At 30.6% G+C, this 19848-nt stretch overlaps 1 protein-coding gene across 1 annotated transcript in view; it reads right to left on the reverse strand.

Moving 5' to 3' along the window:
* The window catches only part of LOC143044874 (neuromedin-U receptor 2-like), a 51061-nt gene extending 31432 nt beyond the window's left edge, over nucleotides 1-19629 (reverse strand). Inside the window, exon 1 of the mRNA XM_076217095.1 lies at nucleotides 19564-19629. The gene's annotated coding sequence lies outside the window, so the exon portion shown is untranslated. The remainder of the gene's footprint in view (nucleotides 1-19563) is intronic.
* Nucleotides 19630-19848: the final 219 nt, after the last annotated feature.

The following is a 19848-nucleotide window of genomic DNA, read 5'->3' on the forward strand; positions in this document are numbered from 1 at the left end:
CGACTTGAAAATCAGTAGCAATACTCCAGACGAACCAGCGTCAGATTCCATAATGTTCCAGTCCCTATTGATGAACAAGGTCAAATCCAACACCCAGTTAACACTGAACATTTGATTTTTGATATCTGCCAAAATAAAATGAATCTTGACATCAACATCAATGATATTGGCAGGACTCATGTAATAGGGAAGGCACGAAATGGTAAATTATCTGGTCTATTCGAATAAAAAATTACTAAAACATAATGAAAATGGTACATTTATCACAGAAAATTTGACCAAATTTAGAACCACATTGGGACAAACATTAGCCCAGATGAAATATAATGGTAACATGATTGCCTACTGGACTGCTGATGGAAAAATATTTGCCAAAAGAAAAGAAATCACAGTAGCACACTACTTGATCAAATTATTTTAAGTGACACTTTGTCATTCTTTATCTCAGATGTTTTACCAACGCCTACTAATATAAGTGACCATGATGCACCAATTTTTGTTCTCGAGTGACCGACAACTATTACACGTTCGTATAAAAGAGAAATTTGAAAAAGTTGACAAAGTTAAATTCTCTGAAAAAATGGACCACCTTGACTGGAATGCACTGCTTCCTAATAATAAAGACGTGGATGAACTATCTGGAATATTTACTGAAACATTCTTAAATATCGCGAGGGAGTGTATTCCCACTAAATTAGTTACTATACGTAGTTCTGATAAATCATGGTTTAATGGTGAATTAAAAAGAGAAATTAGAAAACGAGACCGTTTTAGAAAATATGCCCTGAAATCTAAAAGAGAATCGGATATTGAGAAGTATAAGAAACAGAGAAACAGACTTAAAAATTAAAAAAAAAAACTTGCTAAGGAAAGATTTGAAACTAATTTAGATAACATCATATTGAGTAATGCCCTAAATTCAAAGAACTATTGGAAAATAATGAAAATGCTGATAAAATCGAATAAGAGTTCAAATAATATTCCTCCTCTACAAAACATAATGAAAGATAAGGATTTCAGTGACATAGTTTATGAGGATAGCGAGAAGTGCGACTTGTTGAACAAATACTTTGGTTTGATATCCAACCTCGAGGAAGAAAATGTTCCTATTCCAGAGTTTAAAGAAAAAACTAATACTTATATTCAAGATATATACATAAATCAAAATGAAATAATTGATATTATCAAAACTATTGATCCGAATAAGGCATCAGGACCAGATTTGATTAGTCACAGAATGCTGCAAATTTGACCTAAGAAAGTGGCGGTTCCTTTACAAATAATATCAAAAAAATCTCTTCAACAATGTAAGTATCCTTCTAGCTGGAAGATTGCAAATGTTATTGTTATTTTTAAAAAAGGTGAATCGTCATTACCTTCAAACTATAGACCAATTTCGTTAATAAGCTGTAAAATTGAGAATGGTAATGGGGAATGTGTCAAAGAGACAACAACCCGACCAAATAAAAAACAACAGCAGACTGTGTAGGTAAAATCATGGAACGAATTGTTGTTAAACATGTATATAATCATTTACGTATGAATAAACTAATTTATGAATATCAATCTTGATTTTTGCCAAAAAATTCAACTGTACATCAGCTACTAGAAATGTATAATTGTATTCTTAACTCACTAGAAAATAAGGAATAAATTGTTTTGTCTTTTGTGATTTTTCGAGAGCTTTTGACAAGGTTTGGCATAGAGGACTCTTGCATAATATGAAAGCTTACGGAATACATGATAATTTACTTAACTGGTTTGAGAGTTATCTTTGTGATAAGCAACAAAAAGTTGTGATTAATACATCATCATCCTAATTTTGCAGTCTTTCAGCTGGAGTACCTCAAGGCTCAGTACTTTGTCCTTTATTATTCATAAAATATATGAATGACATTGCAGAGAAACTCACAACTCTAAGTAGACTCTATGCGGACGACACTTCGTTTAATTACTCGGGGAACGACCAAGAACAAATAAAAACTGTTATTGGTCGTGACCTCGACGAGCTAAGCGAATGGTCACGGAGGTGGCTAATGTCTTTTAATCCAGACAAAACAGAAATAAAGATTTTTTTCAAATAAAGTTGCACCCGTTCTAAAATTCTGCTTAAATGATAAAGAAATCCCTATAACAAAATGTCACAAACACCTTAGGGTAACGTTTTGCTCTGATGCTCGGTGGATTCGTCATATAGACAATCTGATTATCAGTGTTACGAAACATTTAAATATCCTGAAAAAACTCAATTATCAACTGTGAAGGAAAAACTTAAAAAAAAAAACTCTATTTAGTATTTATAAGACCAATTTTTGAATATGCAACTAAAGTTTGGGATAATTGCAGGATATGATATGTTAATAAACTTGAAAGTTTGCAGCTAGAAGCTGCTAGAATAGTTACTGGTTTGCCTATATTTACAAAATCTGAAATTCTGTATGAGGAAATTGGGTAGGAAACTTCAGCTTACAGGAGGAAAAGACGAAAATTACAAATGTTTTATAACATTCAACATAACCAAGCTCCGGTTTATCTATCCACCTAGTGTACAGAGCACAACTGCATATCCCTTGAGAAATGGCAATGACACCATTGTTTCTTTTTGTAGATTATCTCTTACTAAAGAATCTTTTATACCATCAACTATTAACCTATGGAATCATACCGATTTGTCCCTTCGAAAATCAAACTCTATATCAAAGATTAAAATCCAATTAAAAAGGTTAAATACCACAAATAAAGATGTACCTAAGCACTATCTATATGGACCGAGGAAACTAAATATGATTCTTACACAATTCAGATGCTACTCATCTTTCTTGAACTATAACTTGTTTAGAGTCAATATAATTGCTGATCCATCTTGCTTTTGTGGATGTAACATTGGGACTGTAAACCATTTACTTTTCGACTGCTCTTTATATACACACCAGAGAGAAATTCTGATGAACAATCTAAGATGACTTCCTGATGACCTTATACTGGATGTTAAGTTACTAACATCTGGTAATCCGAATCTCTCGTTTGAACAAAACGTGAATATATTCAAACACGTATTCGAATTTATCAAAAGGTCTGAGAGATTTCTTGTTATCTTGTTCTGTAGAAAATGTATTTACGATATATCCACGTCATCATTATCGTCATCATCATCGTTTTCAATGTTTACGTTTATTTCTGTTTCATTTTTTTTTTTTTTTTTTTCTCAATTGATAGACTCGTAAAATATTGTTTATTTTGATATTGCATGCTCATATTAATATTGTATTGTAAATTAATGTCATTCGGAGCGGACTTCATACGTATGGCTTACTTGTGTCCAATCCATTTTACTTTGATTAAATAAAATATGTTTAGACTAATTAATTTACTGTAAGTTGGGGTCATTTCGATTGTTATTGCCCAAAAGTCTTTCTGAAAATAGGCTTATTACAATTCTTTTAACATTAAACAGACTTCCAATTAACAGTTCCAGATTAATGCTCTAACTGAATATTACAGAACATGTATATGTATTGATTAAATTAATGTTTACTATCAATGTCCCTCTCGAGAGCGAAATAAAAACTTCGTTCCTAGAAAATAAACCGAAAAAATATTGTGACAAAATTCATTTAAATAACACTAACCGTTTGAAACAAAGATTTGTAGGTGCTAGCAGATGATTAACATGTATAATCATTTACATCCCTTTAAAAAATAACTTGTACATGTGCATGTACCATCTCAATACAAGAATTTTGTTATGTCTCCTATTACATAAAGTTATTAATTAACTACACTGTTATTGGACTTAATATGATGAAAACTGCCTATGCAATATAAAGTGTCAACTCGTCCAATACAGAATAACTCGATAGTTCAACTTCAAGGTAAAAATGTTTATCTCTTGTGAAATGTAATAGAAAAAAAATATTGTAACACTGTAGTAATTAATAAAGATACTATTATGTGTATTTCTGTATTGGCCTTGTTATTGAACCTCGGCAAACTGTATTAGCCTTCGGCTTCGCGTTCGCCAGATGTACAGTGTTGACAAATATATAGACTACCTGTGTTAAAATGAGCATAGATCATGTCATGATAGAATTAATTCGATTCCGTATAGAAATTAAAGGACTTTTGTACTTTTAAGTGAGCCTTTCAAACACGTTTAAAATGCATCCATTGAAGAGATAACTGTATTGTTTTTGAAGCTTTAAGGACGCCCATCGGTAGTTTTACTGTCGCAAATTTACTTTACCTGGCGACGCGTAACGGAGACAGGTAAACGGGTATTTGCGACAGTAAAACTACCGATGGACGTCCGCAAAGCTTCAAATACAATACAGTTATCTCTATTCTAATGCAAAACAAGTTCATAATTAAATTTCAATCATTATTGCAGTGTAAAATCGGTGTCAAACATAAACACCGGGCGTTTTCTGGCTTCTGTGTCGCTTCAAAATGTAATAGAATTTAATAAAAAGAAGATTTTTAGATGCAACATGTGAGTTTTTTGGCTTATTATTGTAAAAATTACATGTCAATACATTCAGCAATCCAAAATGTCGGCTTTCTTAGTTACAGACAAGGAGATAGAGAATTTTACGCTTACTGTCATCCAATCAGAACCATTTATACAAAATAATTGCATTAGAATTAGTTCTATACATCCAAAGCTATTTAGAAAATCAGCCGTTTTACGATTAAAAGTGAACATATACATGAAAACTTGCTTTTAGAATGATTTTATATAATTTCCCATCAAGATTCACCGATAGAAATATCTGTTTTTCTTTGGCGTGTTCCAAATACAACTGGCGTTGCAATACAATTGTGAGATTAATCAAGTATAGCTCATATTTTATTGCAAGTATAACATGTCTCTGTTTCCAAAGCATAAAAAGAAATTCATATGAGAATATTTCATTATCTTCTGTAGTTCATGAAGTATCATAATTTAAACCGTCAAAACGGAGAAATGTCTAGCCTTCTTATCAGCAGATCATTGTGATCAATTATTAAAGATTTTGAATTGAGACTTAGGTCCGGAGCCTTCTATTATAATTATTTATTATTATTAAAGCCGAAGATGTAGGTACACTTGGTGTCAAATCTAAGATTTTCAGACTATCAGTTTTAAAAGTTAAATATATTCATTTAAAGAAAACAATGCTGTTTTTGTTTAGAAGGTATGTATAATCTTATTCTAATTTATACAGCTATGACATGTCAGTAAAATCAGATAATGGAAAAATCATGCAAAAATGCGGCTAATTGAGTTGCACATGACATGCTTAGTATTATTTGATTGGTTGTCTTTTTTTTTTTGCCTTCATGAACAGTTTATTTTTTCACAGTCACTTTTTTACCTAGCTAGACCGAGTTCTGAAAATATAAACTTTTTACTTATAGAAGCATTTATATTGTCAAAACTCCAGGACTCGCATGGAACTTATTCTTTGTTTACATATGCCAACAATACTTAACCCCACCCCAGATCTTGTAGATAAAGGGACTAATTGTATGGACTTGATTGAAGTAAATTCTTTATAGCCCTTGAATAATAATGAATTTTAAGAAAATTATTAAACTGGTTTTGAAAAAAGAATAAATAGTTGACTATTACTTAATAAAAGAATTAAACTGAGTTTTACATATTGAGTTTTATTTAGCCTCCGATGATTCTCTATCATAAAATGTTTCACTGAATTGACATTAGTTACCATAATTAGAAACAGAAAAGGGTAGCTATTATTATTCTAGAAAGGATATCATTGGTAAACAGTGCTACTTGATGGAGAATGAAAAACACTACCCCCTTGAATGTAAAATTAAGTAAAAAAAACAAATTGATAATCTATATAAAAGTTACTTACCTTCTCATAATTTAATATCATTAACCAACGAACTCCTTTATCATGGACAATGTTTAAAATATTGACCCTACATTAACTATTCATTGGAACTGAGTGTAGTAGTCCTATAATTTATTTCCGTGTGTTTATTTCTTATAGAATTTGCTATTTTTTATATAAAAATAAAGATGTGGTATGATTGCCAATGAAACAACTCTCCTCAAAAGACAAAATGACACAGAAATTAACAACTATCACCGTACGGCATTTGAGGATGAGACAATCTCATACCGCATAGTCAGCTATAAAAGGCCCCGAAATCAATTCAAGTGAGAAAACTAACGGTCTGAATAAATAATAATACAAAAAGCGACGAAAAAACAAATATTTAGCACAGCAACAACCGACAACCACTGAATTACTTGTTCCTGCCTTGGGGCAGGCACAAACATACAGAATGAGTCGGGGTTAAACATGTTTGCGGGAGTGCAACCCTCCCCTAAACCTGGGACAGTGGTGTAACTGTACAACATATAAACAAACTATAAAAAAAAAAACAGTTGAAAAAGGCTTAACTCTTCAAATGCATACACATAAAAATATATATCACAAACATACAGAATGGACGTGGCCGGGTACATCCTAACAACAAAAGACACATGGTACAGTTATTAGAGTACTCGTAGTTACTGACAGCTACATGTAGTTCAAAACCAATAACAAATAATAAAAAAATTATGCATCTACTAATGGTTTACTTTTATAAATTGTTACTTTGATGGAGAGTTGTCTCACTGGCACTCATACCAAATTTTCCTTTATTTATCCGAGACTTAATTATGTTTTTGGTTTATTTTGGTTTTTTTTTTTGTTTTGTCACAAACTAATTATGTTTATATGACAATAGATATATTTGTATATTATGTTGGTTTTAAATGGTCTTCCTCAGGGAAGTTACATATGATTTCTTCTATTAATTTACATGACATTAAAGATGTAACTTTTTATTATTGTGATAGCGACCAAATATAAATGCCACAATTTTTTCAAGGTAAATTGATTGGAAATTTTTTGACGAAAAACATTACAATGTAGATACATTTTTGTACCATCATACCCTTATGTAGCAATAGAAAAAAATGCTTTATTTATAACACAATTTGGACACTTTGGGTACATGTACTTTGGGAATGATCCCTCTATCTTTATATTTTCACTTTTTTTTCCTAGTGGGTTTTTTTATTTTTTTAGGTTCAGAAATAACAAAGTTTTGTGGAATAATCAGTATCGTTCTACATGTAAAACCTGACTTATAATATCGCAAGTTAATTTTGCACCATACACATTTTATACGAAATAATTTCCTATGAAATCATTATAAGATTCTGGTGCAAAATATCTGTAATACTTACGCGCAAAATAGTTCCTTGTAACACATTTCTCAAATATCAAGTTTCCAACAGAAATATTTTTAATGTCTGTTTCCTATAGAATTATTCAATTTTGTTAAAACAAAATCCTTCTATTTGGCCCCACTTTTTTATTAAAAAAAACGAAATCCTATATCAGATATTCCTTGTTGTATCACTGATTGCTCCTGTTATTTTCTAGAATTAAACGTTTCACATTTTGAATCATGTTTATGAATGTAAGCATGTTTCTTACATTATTTATGGAGAATAGTCAAATGTCAATTGTTTCTCACACAAAACACGTTCCATCTGGAAAATATTCATTGTCTAAACAACAAAGAAGTAGTTTATGTGTGTATATTTTTCAAAGGTGACTTTAACTGTTTCCACTTCAATAATATTCCGGTTTTTGTATCCCGACTAATTATTCCGATAGAGTGAGTTGAATTTCAGTAGGATTACTAAATTATGATCTGAATTATTTGTAGTTTTATACATTTTCTTCGAACAGTAAGTCATGTTATTGTTTTTTATCAAGAAATAAAATTGATTGCCATTTATTTTCAGAATAATTGTACATTAAATCTTAAAGAAAAGCATTAACAAGATACTCAATTGTAGAGACTTTGAAAAGAAACATACGTCATGCACAAGCTAATCTCATACTAAGATATTGTTTGTTAGTATCTTTTCAATTTAGATATTTAACCAATAGCATATACTTGATTTTTATTTGTAGCAATAAATCATGTCATTAAATTTCCTCATCTGTCCTACTGTATACATAAATAAAAAAAATAAAATGTATTGTTAATGTACGCAGAGAAACGTTTTTGACTGGTTTTTAACCGGATTTCCGAAGGAAAATTGGTTATTGATTTAGGCATGAACGGCGGCTGGGCAGCTGGTAAACGAAGTTTGTGCATTTACACATAAACCGTTCAACCAAAGCTTTTCAAGTTTGAATATGTTATTACTAATGACAAAATGGAGGTCAGGTTGGATATTGATGATTTTTCACGTTCACTGTTCGGAAGTTATGATTCTTGAAAGATTGAAAAATGGTCTTTCCAGTCGAGTCTATTTTCGTATTCCTGAACCGTCCAATCAAAGCTTTTCAAATATTGAGGATTGTCACTTTTACCGTTCGGGAGTTATGTTCCTTGTGATATTGAAAAAATGCCAGGACACTGATAAATGTTAAAAAAAAAATTACGGTTTGCTGTCGTTTACAGCCCTTTCGTTTTTTATGGAAATTATTCATTGATATATATATATAATGAACATGTATAGTTTTTCAAGAAGATGTTCTTCTGGTTTTTAGTTTCCGTGGGAACTGGTCAGACTAATAGATCAAAATGCATTGCATTTGTTTTCTAGAGAAGTCATTGATTCCTCCTGAAACTAGTCAGAGCTAATAGATTATTATGTATTGTTTCTAAAGGTCTTCTTCTAAGGAAAAAAGTAAAATCACAAGAAATTTTTGGTGGTATTGTAACAACTTTTATCATCATAATAAACTCTGTCAAAGCAATTTACATTTGATAGAGACAATGGCACTGACGAAGTCTATTCGTTAAACCTAAATGATTGCCAATACGATTTCATAAAATTCTCTTCATATATTTCAATCATAATTTTTTGCAATGATTTTGCGCAAATCTTACGACTTTTATATATATGAATATATAGAGATAGAGACTTAGGCCGTGTTCACATTGACCTAAACTCGGTGTTGTGTTAGTGTAACTCACACGTACACTAAACACAATTACGTTCCCATTGATAAAACGCAATGTTTACATGTAGTTTAAATCATGTTTTGTCTCCATGCAGTCGATAGTCAATGAAAACCTTGTGTATCTTAAGTGTACACAAAACTAGACATGTTTAACATTAATTTTACCATATATATTTAAGGAAGAAACGATTGTTAAATAACATATATATTTATAACAATTATTAATAAAGTTCTTTACAGAAATATTTTGTCTAGACTTGATAATTTGAGATTTGTTATAAAAAAACCTTTACGTAGCTTTATTACCCCCTTATCAAGACTCAAAGCATCATCATTGCAGAACACATAATTCTTATAAAAAGGTCTTCCCGATTCGACTGGACGAACACTAGATATTTGCCACTGGTCTTTACTCAAACAACGATTAACTCATAAATGCATAACTAAAAAATTAATATAATAATGTTATTAATAAATAATAAATAATAAAATTGTATTATTTTTCTAGTATATCAGATCCGTTAAAATACACTTAGAAATTTAAAAAACATTACCCCCTCCCTTTTCCAAATACTCTTTGAAGAAGAAATATCATTTTAAACAAACAGAAAAGATAGAAATATAGTGATCCTTAACATCTCAATCCTTTTTCTTCGCCTGTGAGCGCTCTGATGCAGCCTACGTTTTTTTTTATGCGTAATCGAGACATCTTCAGTATCTTACAACTACTGCAAACCATCAAGTTGGCTTTCAGAAATTCACAAAGGAGCAACCACTTAACTTCAAAGAGGGGGGGCTTAAAAACACCCGAGTCGGAGTCCCGATAAAGTTTCTATAATGTATGGGGAATCTCTGGATTCAGAATATTTTCTTTTATCATCTGTATGGCGAGAATGTGGGGGTTTTTATTAAAGAAAACCCCCTCCTCATTTTTGAAGCCAGAAGGTCGTTCCCTAACTGCTAGAATGGTTGTCCCAAAAAAATTTGCATTTGGTTCTACGTAATGAACATTTATATGAAATATAGTTTACAAGTGTGAACCAACCTTATGTACAGGTAATCAAACAAGGTGTATAGATGTGAACAAATTTAATGTGAAACCAGTGTATATTACATTAAACTAATTGTAAACATGTTTACCGTATATGGCTTTTGGTGTGAACACGGCCTTATACTTATACAATCGTTGCAAAAAAATAATATCTAAATATTATACTTTTATTATATAGCTCATCACTCTTTTGTTTTATGTTATTTAAGCCAAATTTCCCTTTAATTAGCTTATTATTGCCATAAGGAAATCGGGACAAATCTCTCTAATGATATCAATTTGAAATGTCACGGTCAAATTGTATCATGATGGCGAGTTTTACATTCTTATTTCAGAAAAGCCTTTCTTCTGATGCTTTAATAATTAATTAACATTTTACATGAAGAGCGTTTAATATCCCTCATGGTTTTAACCGCATTCGTCTGCATAAATTCATGTTTATTTTTATATAAAAGTAGCATTAACACTTCAATATATGTTTAAAGACTATCATAACTATATTAAATCCTTATATGCTAGTTATTTTGATATTAACATGACATTGAACGAGCGAGGTTTTACACTTCCACATTGATTAACAGATTAATTATTGTCTATAAATAAATAAATTTAAAAATAATATTTATTATAACAGACAGTAGACACTTGACTTGGAAGCAAGAAAAAGTACACGTTTTTATATTAACGAAGTAAGATTTGAACTTTTTTTTTAAATGCGTAGTAGTCAATCGAGGGTTGTTCTATTTTCGGTTGTGTATTGAATACATTCTGACATTTTTTGCTTCAAAGTTCAGTATAATTTATAAGAAAAAAATATTCGAAACAACGGTTGGAGTAGATTGAAGTTATGTCATATATCTTCCAAAAAACGAACTACTGCCAATCTTAAAATTACTACGGGATTTTTATTAATGCGCCTAGGTTAGTATTGAAATAAGAAGAACTTGCAATCTAAAGCTCTCCAAAGGAATGTCAATATTACATTGTAATTGCAATATATGTTGCACATACCCAATAACTAACACATGTTTTATTCGATCATAATTATAACAAAACTGATAGATTTTTTTAAAATGTGTAAGTAGGCATGTTTTACTTCAAATAACTGGTGACTGGGCGTAGGTTTTCTTATTTCAATTAATTGGCTTGTAGTGGAGTTATGTTCCCTTGAAATAACAGGGCTAATCTGAAATTACCATGCATTGTAAATATATATTAAACTGTATTTTGTGTGTGCTTCATAAAGGCTTTTAAACAAAAATGTTTTCGATATGGTGACTTTTTTATAGTAAATTATTGAAAGTTCTGTTTAATTTTGTGTTAAAATTGTGATATTAAGGTTTAAAACTACATAAAAATTTCCCATTACAGATATTCGGTAAGATAAGTTGTTTCACAGTATGCTAGTAACCTTATTATATAAACTTGGTTAGTAAATTACTTCTCGTTGTCTCCTCCTTTGTTATCTACTGATCCCGTATGTTACAAAAATAAGGAGATGTGGTATAATTGCAAATGATAAATATCCAGTTAAAACGAGGAAGATTATAAGCTATTATAAGCAACAGTACGTGTGCGGCCTTCAACAATGAGTAAAACTGAAACGTATAGCCGGCTATATAAGGCCCGACATAAGAAAGTATGAATCCATTTAATTAAGAAAACTAACTGTCCATTTTTTTTATAAAACAATTAACGGAAAAAAAATCCAGACATGAACCATAGACATCTACTGAACTAAATGTACAGCAATGCACAAGTTCCTGAATAAGGATATCCAGATAAAAAGGGTGGTTGGGTTAAACATATTTGTGAGCACTCAACCTTTACCCTTTCCGAGGTCAGTGATGTCACAGAACAACAAAGAACAAAGTATAAAAATCAGTTAAAACATTATTAACTCATCAGATTGGTACAAAGACAAACATCAAACAAAAATGTTGAGACACTGGCATACTATGTTATTAAAGATATATTAGATAAACTTTCATACCTCAACCAAAAGAGGAGTTCATTTTCAAATAATTAAAAAGATGCATTGAAGACCTGTTGGTGACTTTCTGTTGTTGTCTGTTCTATGGTCGGGTTGTTGTCTCTTTGACACATTCCCCATTTCCATTCTCAATTTTATGTATATAGTTGCACTGCACGAAAAGTAATGGAAGTTCGGTAACCTCTTTCTACTTATTAGCAATACAATATGGAATATTATTCCTATACCACTTATGGAAGGAAAGCTTTCAGCAATAAAATTGATTGATTATGTAAGGCTTGGACATTTTAAACATTGCAGCTCACTAAACAGACTAGTTGAAAGCAGTATAGTGCACAAAAATTGTTAACAACCTCTTCATACGGTCTCCGGAGGATATTTGCCTGATACTCAATCCGACCAAATATATTTTATTTTATATTATGAAATAAATGCGCCGTTGCAGTATAAATGTAAATGATATTATCTCGGAAGCGGTGACAGCACGATGGTGATGTATTAAATTTAGATTGTTGTGATCTATGCCTGCCCGTATGGTTGTGAAGAATGTTTCAATACACAACCACGTTCGAAGAAATAAGACTAAAAATTATTGAATAGATATAGGAAGATGTGGTGTGAGTGTCAATGAGACAACTCTCCATCCAAATAACAATTTATAAAAGTAAACCATTATAGGTCAATGTACGGCCTTCAACACGGAGTCTTGGCTCACACCGCATAACAAGCTATAAAAGTCCCTAAAATTACTAGTGTAAAACCATTCAAACGGGAAAACAAACGGTTTAATCTATAAAAAAAACGAGAAAGGAGAAACACGTATAAATTACATAAACAAACGACAACTACTGTACATCATATTCCTAACTTAGGACAGGTACAAACATTTGCAGCGGGATTAAACGTTTTAATGGTACCAAACCTTCTCCCTTTTTCTGAAACAATAGTATAACATCACAACATAAACAACACACGATAAAATATCAATTGGAAGGCTTAACTCAATCAAAAAACGTAAATTAAAAATACTTGTTTGTTTTTAGTTTCCAGGCTCTCCATATATGCATAGTCATAACAATACTCTTATTGATTGACGTCCGTTTTGATGTGCAGGGTATAAAAATACACAACCACAGTCAATTTGATAACAACGGCATAAATAATTATTTGGCTCTGAATTGACTGTTGTACAAGTGAAAGGCATTATTTAGAAAGTTGAATTTACTATATCTTTGACTCACAAAGGCCTGTACAAAAGCAGAAATGTCAATTGCTCCCATGAGGGATCGTTTGAAAAAGATTTTCACGAATCTATGTATAAAATTAGGCAAATATTGTTTTTAGTTTACCTTGAATTTAAGTACAAATGTACAATTAGGTTTCCTCTTTTTTACATTAAATACATCAATGAGCGACCATATATCTTCTGAATGCAAGATAAGATATTTTATCATTATCATATAGTATCTTCTTTTTTCTTTTTATAATTAAAACCATGCCAAAAGATGTAACCAGCTGGTAACAGATGACAAAGTTATAACAAATATAGTATTGACTTATTCAATTATTGTGGTAGAATCATGTGAAATGTCTATATTGCAATACTGCAGTACCACTTAAATACTTTTTCAAATAATGAGTGAAGGAATATTTAATTCATGTTCTAAAGGGTTTAACATTCCATAGAATATGAAATACTTATATATCAATGATATATTATCTATTATCTAGTAGTATTACGATATGCATATATTCTTTTATAATGAGAATTCAACTTGATAAATCTCTTGATTCCGAAGGAAGTGGTTTTATGGATTATTTTTTTTACATTAAACGCTCAAACCAAAGCATTTAAATGACAATGATGTAGAAGAACTTAACAAAAATTTATATTTCCAACTGGAACAAAAATAAAAAATTTCATTCATCAATAGATGATAAACTGTTTTCCAAAAAAAAAATAACAAAAAGTTGGAGATTGTTTTTACTCCTACATTATATAAGAAGTAACCTCATCATAGATACCAGCATTAAAATCGTATGCTCTAGAGGCGCGTTTCTAATTAAAAAGACTCACCATTGACAATCGATTCAAAGAGTTGAAAATAAAGTTGAAAGTTGAAACAAATGAGGACCTAAAATTCGAAGATTTTGTCAAATACAGCTCAGACATTCTTTTCTGGGGTAGAAAATCCTAAGTACTTTTTAAAAAAAAATGTAAACGGCCATAAAGATAAAATGAATCATTTGATAGATAAACCAATTTCAGCGTTTATTGCAGCGTTCTTGACCAACTAATATTATTATTATGTCTTTTATTCTGTGTGAATGTCGTTGATTTCAATAGGACGTTTGCGTATTTATTTTTATAAAATCTATTCTATGCAATGTTGTAAATTATTCCGAATAATTAGGAAATATCACAAAAAATGAAAAAAAAGACATGAAATAATTACCCAACTCTCCTACAGATGCCAACAGATTGTAAACAATAATGGTGCACTATAATGCATTCAACAATGAACAAACATATTTCCGTATTTTTTTTTAATAGAAAATATAGGTAAAAGTTCCTCTAGAAACAAAATAGAAAAAAGTTAACAGAAACCACGATTTATTATAGAATAAGGAACTATATCTTTTTCAACGCATTCTTAGTTTTCTCGTTTGAATTGTTTTACATTGTCTTATCGGGGCCTATTATAGCTGACTATGCGGTATGGGCTTTGCTCATTGTTGAAGGCCGTACGGTGACCTATAGTTGTTAATGTCTGTGTCATTTTGGTCTTTTGTGGATAGCTGTCTCATTGGCAATCATACCACATCTTCTTTTTTATATTATATCGTTTTGAGCGACGTTATCGAAAACTTCTGGACATCAATTATTGGTGCGTAATGTAGGAGGAAGTCATAGTATTTATTTATAAATCAATGTTATCCACATTTGTACTTAATTATTGTTTGTTTAGATATATAGTAAATCTAAGCAATATATTACATTAGTTGTATTATATTCGGAATTTGGAGAATTCGAGTCCTTTTCAACCTCGTACCTTATCTGGCATTTTGTTTATTCCAGTACCACTAATGAGACTTTTGTAGACGAAATGTGCATCTGGCGAACACATTTTCAATCATGGTGTATATAATGAGTATATTATTAACAACCAATTGAATATTTACACGTGTCAACACTTGTGTTTTTCACGAACAGTAAAGAATGTTACTATTTGCAAGGCCTAAATAAATTCTGCAAAATAAACTCATCAAAGATACCAGGATTCTATTGTTTACGCCGTTCGCACATGTTGTCTTCAATACTTATCAGTGACGCTTTTGTCATAAAAGTTTAAAAGGCCAAATGAGGTACGAAGTTGAAGATCATTGGGGACCCAAAATGTTACATTTTCCTTGTGTAAAATATACATTGTGTCAATTGATGAGAATGATTTGTTCAATTGAATATTGATACTGTAAAACATAATTCCAATTGAGCGTATTTGGGTCATCTGGTTGATAGGTATAGGAAGATGTGGTATAAGGGACAATGAGACAACTCTCCATCCAAAAAACAATTAAGCCTGGTATCGTTAATGAGTTTTCACCAAATTTTGTCAGGATAAATTTGTACAAAGATAATTTTTTTAAATTATCCTGGAATTTTAGTACAATTTTTTATTAATATTTTACAGCATGTATCGATTATGCCAATCATTATCCTGTCGAGTGCGAGATATAAAAATAGATATTGTTGTCACATATCTTCTTTTTTCTATTTATAATTAAAGCCATGACATACGTAAAAGATATTTTTAAATAGAGTCTTAATTTAATTATTGTTTTAGAATCATGTGCATTGTAATACTGGAATATTAAAGTACATCAAAAGCACCTATATCAGGTTGATTGGACAGATATGTAATACTATAACATGGGTTTACGATTTCATTAAATAAGAAATAATTCTATATCAATTATAAAACATCTAAAATCTAACAGTTTTATACATTTAGATATTCTGTTAATTATAAAAATCCTATCCGATCAAATTCGTGGGTCAGATGCGTTTTCCTTGATTTAATGTCACCAAGATCGCTTAAATTTAAATATTTGAAAGTCAAGGTTGTATAAAACCCTTGCATGTTAAGAGCTTTATTACCAATTGGAACATTAAAAGTATCCCAAATACATCTGATGTCCACTTTGCCTGAGTGTGTTAAAAACTTAGTTTCGAATCTATTTTTTATCACGGATAATTTAACTCGAGTTATAACTGATTTGTAAAAATAAAACAACACATCAATATACACAATCCTTGATAACACAACTATAATCCCGTTCCCTTTTCACATATGACCTACCAAGTTAAACTATTTAATAACATGAGCAACACTACGGGCACCAGAGTGGAGCAGGATCGGCTTACCCTACCGTAACACCTGATATCAAACCCAGTTTGTGTGGGGGTCTTGCAACTTAGTCTATTTTTTTCTATGTTGTGTTTTGTGTACTTTTGTTTGTTTGTCTTTTTCTTTTGTTGCCATAACGTTATCAGTGTATATTTGATCTATGTGTTTGAAAATCCATCTGGTATCTGTCGCCCGTCTTTAATTATGTTTTCTCTTTCATCAATAGAAAATTGGAAGATTAACTAAAAGATTTCGTAAACAAACCACTTTCAGCGTGCATTGCAACGTGCTTGACTAAATAACGACTTTTAGTTGTGTATATATCCCTGATATCAATTCCGACGTTTACATAATTATAAAAATTTACAATCTACAGGATAATCCGGTATCCATTACTAAAAATGTTTCCAAAACGTCATGGCAATATAATATAAAATTAATAAAAATCAGATAAAACAAAATCATCTAAGGTGGAACATCAGTCTTCTCGGAACCATAATTTTCTTCTAGAAATTGTAAAATATCTTCTGGTATTCGAACAATCAAATAAAGAAAACTGGTCAAAGAAGAACAACACATTACGTGAGTAAATTTTTAGCGTTGTTTGGTCATAATTATTTTTCGATATTTGAATTCTTCCATAAGTAATTATTTTAATGACGTGCATAAAAATGGAAATAAAGTTGAAATACAAGGAACTATATATTTTTCTATACGAATTCACATTTTTCTTTATGTATTCACATTTCGTATGAAGCAAAGTCATCTTCCCTGCCTTGAGAAGAATGACGATAGACGTCAGAAGAGTGAAATTATCGGATTAACTGTTAAATTGTCGGTTTTATGAAACTGTAAAATCACGATATTTCATTGCAATATTGCAATATAATAAATACGGATGTTATGTCATCAAATGGATTTTTTATTGTTTAAATGGATTTGATATACTTATCGCAATATTCGTTTAGGTGTACAGCACCTGTCTACAACCGTGTACAAACGTGTATTTGTTGCACGAACATTGGAACTAAGATAACTATTTAAAGGTATATATACTTGACATGAATAAAACTTCATTAAAAGTAAAATCACAACAATACCGGTCGGGAAATTCAAAAAGGGAAACTCCGTATTTAAATGACATAATTGAAAGCTCAAACATGTCAAACGAATGCACAACAACTGTCATATATATGTATTGGATAGGTTTTGTTAATTGATTAGAATGATTTTTTTTCATTAAACATCTATACGATAAACCAAAGCTACAAAAAAGCTTATATCGGTCACCTTATTTTGATAATCAAACATTTGAATATAATTGTTTTGAAACATTGTCGATAGCTCAAAATGAAATAAGGATTTTTATTGTAGAAGATCTCATTGTCAGTCTTATTATAAATTGAAACTCGTTTAGACCTTTATTTAAAAAAAAAGAAGTTAAAATAATATTAACAATTATTTCTGAAACAAAAAAATATTTTTTTTTCTTTCATAATTTAATTTCTACAAATTAAACATTGGAATTTTTGTCAAATGGCCGAGGAGTTTCAAGGAAGGAGATAAACATCCAATTTTCCTTAAGTTTTAAATTTAAATTTGATGTGGCATCAATACTGCTATTTGTTTCATTTTTAATTCGCAAGAAATGAAATGTTTGTGAAAGGGTTTCTTAAAATTATATTTACATTGTCAATAATCTTTGAACATTTTTTTAGCATAACACTTTAGAAGTAGAAATTATGGTAAATTGAACGAATCAGAACCAAACATTTGTTCTTGTAATGTTTGGAATGACCCCAAGTATTATGCATTATCTTATATACTATTAATACTTTGTTTCTTCTAATTTTAATGCGTCCGATAATTTTGTTCTTTTTCGACACTTTATTTGAAATTTGAGAAAAATATCTCAGGCTACAGACACAGTAGTCACTGATGAGTCTTATGTAGAAGAAACGCGCGCCTGGTACAAATACGTTTGTTCTCTGTATCTAAGATGAGTTTATTTACTAACATTATTGAATAAAGGCAAGAGTAGTTTTCCGTTATTCAAAAGTGAGGCAGACGATCTAAATACTAAATGATGATATTAGGTATGTCCTAAACCGTCTTTCGATGCATTTGAAAGTATTTAATGAAAAACATGTATGCAAAATTTCACAACTGATATATTATATGCAAGCATTTACAATTGACGCTCATCCTTTTTCAGTTACACATGGTTACACATTTTACAAGAGGATTATCTGATATGATGCAATCTACGAATTATGATGTATTCTACCAATTATGATGTACAACAAATTGCAAACGTAAAGATTTAATACAGTTCAAAGTGGAAAACAATTATTCTATGAATTGTTATTCAATTTATATTTGAACGTTAGTCACGAATTATCACATGCTATTAAAAAGGTGGTGCTAGGTCAGCCTTGTTTTTTTTTTCTGCAACCCATGGCTTCTCAACACCATTCCTCTACTTGATTTTAACAGCACTTACAAAAATTGTAAAGACTATATGAGATACAAACTTAAATAATTTCTAACCAGAACAATTGTGAGGGATTGAACTAGAAATTTAGTTTAAAGTTTTTTTTCAACAAATGGAAGTTTTTAGCGACCATGACTGGCTATACAGCCCTTGCACGGTCGCCAAAGTTTTTTTTTTCATAAAATACTAGTAAGATGCATACACTTGCATTCAGATGAGTATGATTATCTACTTTGATAGTAATGATAATTTTACAGATTCTAATAATTTTCTGCAAAAAAAAGTCTGTTGATAAGTAACAAAAATACTTAACTCCAAGGAGAAGCCCAAACGGAAAATCCCTTAGCAAATGGCACAATGAAAAGCTCGAACACATTACACGAATGGATAAAAACTGCCATATTCAAAACTTGGCATAGGTATATTCTGATGTAGAAAATGGTGAATTAAACCTGGTTTTGAGTGATGCTTTGAGACCAAAACATGTGAAAGTCCAAAATCTAATGAATAGCTGATAAAACCAAAATTAAAATAAGGAGTATTGCAAAAAGTCATTAAATTTAAAAATATTTCAAGCACTACCCCTAGCGACCACTGATAAGTAAATAGAAAAGTAACCTTACCTTCAGTTTCATTAGCTAATAAACTATGACTCATTCAAAAGCGATCTGGTCGTGTCTGAATATATACCTCTTCGGTGATGAGTGCCTCATATATGAGATTTTATAGTTTTCTAATCGTCATCATTTTAATTATCTGTTAGATATATCTGATGAATTAGAGGATTATGTGTAGTTAATTAATCGTAGTTTTATGATTAGATATTCAATACATCTGTGTCTTCTGACGGCTTACAATATAGCGAATAAGTGGGAACATGATTATCTTATAAACTGATTAATCGAATA

This window comes from Mytilus galloprovincialis, chromosome 9 (assembly GCF_965363235.1).
Source record: "Mytilus galloprovincialis chromosome 9, xbMytGall1.hap1.1, whole genome shotgun sequence".
Lineage (NCBI taxonomy): Eukaryota > Metazoa > Mollusca > Bivalvia > Mytilida > Mytilidae > Mytilus > Mytilus galloprovincialis.